The following is a 4,405-nucleotide window of genomic DNA, read 5'->3' on the forward strand; positions in this document are numbered from 1 at the left end:
GTTCTCAAAAACCCCAAAACCAGTGGCTAACCCTAATCTTTCTCATCTTCACTCTCTCTCTAAAACCCTAAATCTCACATCACCATGCCTCCACGCACTATTCCAGCCAAAGCAAAAGGAAAAGGAAAGGGAAAGGAAACAGCCGGTACTTCTCATCAACCACCAGATGTTCCTTCAAATGCCTTAGACCTACTTCATCCTGCTATTGCTGCTGAATTTGAGGAATCCTTCAAGACCAGGTTAGTCATGAAACCCCATATCTTTGATAAAACAGATGCTATTCACCTGCACCTAAATGAGGTGGTTGAACTCCTACATGCACAAAGACTTGGGTCATTTCTGTCGACAAAAGATGACTATCATGAGGATTTCATCCGGGCCTTTTATGCCGGCTTACAAACTGGTAGAGGCTATATGTTCCGGTGTTCTATCGATGTCAGAACATATACCTTTGAAGCCTCTGATTGGGAAACGGTATTTCAAATTCCGCATCCGTCGATGACTGTCAAGTCCTGGCATGACCTGCATTTTGATCCTGAATTTGACATGAAGGACTTTACTCCATCTATCCTAAAGATAGATAGACCGTTGAGTGAGGATGAACACGTCACGTCAGGTATGATCAAGCAAACTCCGCGTATTCTTCACTGGATTATAACACATATTCTGCGTCCAACCAATAGTGGACATTCTCGGTTGGATAGGCCTAGCATACATCTTCTCCACATTCTGCAAAATAAGGTTCTCTTAAATTGGGCGAACTACTTTGTAAAACGTCTATTTTTTGTGCGAGACAGCTCCAAAAATGTGGCTCTAGGGTATGCTTCTCAAATTATGAAAATTCTTAAGTTTTGGAAAGTTGCAATTCCTATTGTTCCTCTCCTATCTCCATCTGTTGCTCAAGAGTTTGACTCTTCCACTCTATCGCATATGGGATATCGGTGGGACAAAGACCGCAAATGCTTCTACTTTTTTGAAAGAAAATCCAAAACCAGAATCTACAACTTTGACGTGCCTTCGGAACGAATCCATGTTGCTGAAGAACAGCCTGATGAAGAAATGCAGGATGCGCCTGAAACAGATGTGCCTCAAGCTGAGGCCAATGCTGGTTGGGGAGATTGGGTGCCACGAAGGTGGTCTCCCACCAACTACGTACCTGAACCTACAGCCCCTCCATTCTCAGGTGGTACTTCATCCTCAATACCTACTGCGGACATCACTCACATGCTTCAACAGATGGAAATTGCTAACAAAGAACGCCATGAAGAAGCACGGTATTGGAATGTACAACAATCTGAGTGGCACAAGGAGCATCGTGACTGGCATGATGAGCAATAAAGCACTCGACTCTACATCTAGGGTCCATAGTGGTTTCAGGTCGAAGGGTGGTATACACCATTATCACCATGAGAATAACTTATGACACTTTGCATAACATTCTATATAGTATTCTCATAGCGGGTCAATCCAATATAAATATTACTCTTAATATTCATACCTATGTTTAAGACTTGATAACTCTTTATCCATGATCCATGAGATATGATCATCAGTCTATAAACATAATAGTCTTCATGCTTTAATGTTATCCCACTTCATAATAAAGCTTGACTACGGATACTTTAAGAATAGTGTCCTTATGTTTAATGTGATCTCATGATTAAGTCATACTTGATACATTAAACGGACTAGCTATTCTAGGGACTTTATTAAACAAACATAATAAAGAAAAAGCCTTTTATTAATAATAAATATTTCGATACAAGTACCAAAAGTATTGGCCTCTAGGGCTTACACCAATACTTTATCCTTTTTGGCTAATTTATTCTCGGAAATGGAATTACATTCCAGGGGCTTTGGATCGTCTAGTCTACGTTTGTTGGTAAGGATGTCTTTGAGAAACTTTGCATAAGAAGGTATTTGGGTGATAGCTTCTGTAAAAGGGATTTCTACGTGAAGTTTTTCTATAACTTTAATAAATTTCTGGTACTGGTTATTGATCTGGGTTTGTTTGAGTCTTTGCGGATATGGTATAGGTGGTTTATATGGCGGGGGTGGTACGTAAGTTTTATCTTTAGGTTTTTCTCCTTTTTCTTGACCTTCCTGGTTTCCAGATTCCTCTGGTTCCTTGACTTCGTCCGGGGTTTGGTATACTCCTTAGAAGTTTCGGGTTCACTCAATCTTGGGTTTGGTGGCTCATCATAAGCGTTCCCACTTCGTAGAGTAATGGCATTGGCTTGCCCTCTCGAATTCTGTTGAGGTTGTCTAGGGAACTGTCCTCCAGGTGTGGTTTGGGGGGCTTGGTTTAAAGCTACTTGAGAGATCTAAGTTTCAAGCATCTTGGTATGAGTAACTATTTGGTCAACCTTGGTTCCTAACTGGGTAATCAGTTCATTAATATGAATGTTTTGGTTCATGAACTCTTTGTTTTGTTGGGTTTGAGCAGTGATAAAATTTTCCATAATTTTCTCAAGGCTCGACTTTGGTGGTACAGGTTGCATAGGTTGATTTGATCTTGGGGCTTGGTAACCTGTTTGTCTCGGAGGTGTATTATTTTGGATAGGGTTATTGTTCTTATAGGAGAAGTTCGGGTGATTCCTCCATCCAGGGTTATAGGTATTCGAATATGGGTTCCCTTGGGTGTAGTTCACTTGCTCAGAGTGGGTTTCGTTTAATAGACTGCACTCTGCAGATTGGTGTCCTATGGTTCCACATATCTCACAATCCGACGAAACTGCGGCTGCAGTATTCGGGTTTATGCACATATGCTCGACCTTAAGGGCTAATGCGTCCATTTTAGCTTGCATCATGTCTATAGAGCTTAGTTCATGCACTCCTCCTTGGGCTTCCTTCTTCTCAACTGTCGCTCGTTCGACTCCCCATGATTGATGGTTTTGAGCCATATCTTCGATGAGGGCACTAGCTTCAGGATAAGGTTTGTTCATCATAGCACCGCCAGCGGCAGCGTCGATGGTCATCTTAGTGTTATAATGAAGTCCATTATAGAAGGTTTGAATGATTAACCAATTTTTTAAACCATGATGTGGGCATGCTCTTAACAACTCTTTATATCTCTCCCAAGCTTCGAATAGCGATTCTCCTTGGTTCTGGGTAAATCTAGTTATATGGTTTCGAAGAACGGAGGTCTTACTTGGGGGAAAGTGTCTAGCAAGGAATACTCTTCTAAGGTTGTCCCTGTCGTAATGGAATTGGGTGGAAGGGAATCTAACCATGATAGGGCTTTATCTCTGAGGGAAAAAGGGAATAATCTTAAACGGATTGCCTCAGGAGAAGCTCCATTGGTTTTAAAAGTGTCTGCTAATTGGAGAAATATTTTAAATGTTGGTTTGGGTTCTCAGTAGCGAGACCTGCGAATTGTCTCTGTTGCACTCGTTGCAACAAGGATGGTTTAAGTTCGAAATTATTAGTTGGGATGGTTGGGTTTACTATACTAGAACTAGGTTCTTCGTTGGATGGTTGAGCGAAATCCTTAAGAGGTATTTGGTTTTGATCTTTGGCCATAGCTCTCCTAATTCTATGAAAGAATAAACGTGCGCGAGCGAACGTTCAGGTTCCGGCAGAGGGTATACTAAGCTTCCGGTGCTGCGAGTTCTTCGTATTGACCGGCGGGAAATAACCTAAGTCTAAACGATGTAACAACAGGGTACGAAATTTGACGAAATTGGTCCCCAACAACGACGCCAAAAACTTGATGCGTGCTTTTCGCAAGTATACGAACGCGTCAGAGTAATATAAAAGATTGTCGAATCCACAGAGACCAAGTGTCAATCTATCGTTATCTATTATTATGGTGTTTACCTAAGGTAATCAAAATAGGGGTTTTTAGAGTGTGCAATGAAAAGTAAAGTATTAAATAAAGTTCAATTAATAAAGACAGGCTCGAATGTAATTCACATAATCAATTAATAATCCAAGTACTTGCTAATAGAACTACTTATGGGCAGTGTTTCCTACTTTGAAAAGAACCAATTTAACAGGAACTGTCGCTTTCGTGTATTCAGAACCGAGTTGTACTCCCTAATCAAACCCTCTTATTGTCACTTATAAAAAGGCGCGCATTGCGTTAGAGTAGTAAACCTATTTTTAAGAAATATAGTATCTTGACTAAGTTGAAAAGTATTTTAACCTGGATTTCTTAACCAAAAGAGATTCTCACGAACCAGACTCTAAACTTATAAACGCGTCCGAAAATAGTTTTAAAATCAATTTTCTTCTTAAGTTAAAAATGTGAGAGAATTCTTTACTTGAATTAATTTTGAATGATAGCAAATTGTGTGATCATCATACAAATGTTGGTTGTGCATTACATCACTTGATACACTTGTGTTTTTATTGTGTTTCTATCCCATTCTATTGTTGCATAACTTTACATAAAAGACCTACA

At 40.1% G+C, this 4,405-nt stretch overlaps 1 non-coding gene across 1 annotated transcript; it reads left to right on the plus strand.

The window, feature by feature from the left end:
* Positions 1-3,033: 3,033 nt before the first annotated feature.
* On the plus strand, positions 3,034-3,140 carry LOC127077531 (small nucleolar RNA R71). Its single transcript, XR_007787329.1, has one exon. It is a non-coding gene; the product is annotated as a small nucleolar RNA R71 (small nucleolar RNA).
* Positions 3,141-4,405: the final 1,265 nt, after the last annotated feature.

The sequence above is a fragment of the Lathyrus oleraceus genome, chromosome 4 (genome assembly GCF_024323335.1).
Source record: "Lathyrus oleraceus cultivar Zhongwan6 chromosome 4, CAAS_Psat_ZW6_1.0, whole genome shotgun sequence".
NCBI classification, from domain to species: domain Eukaryota; kingdom Viridiplantae; phylum Streptophyta; class Magnoliopsida; order Fabales; family Fabaceae; genus Lathyrus; species Lathyrus oleraceus.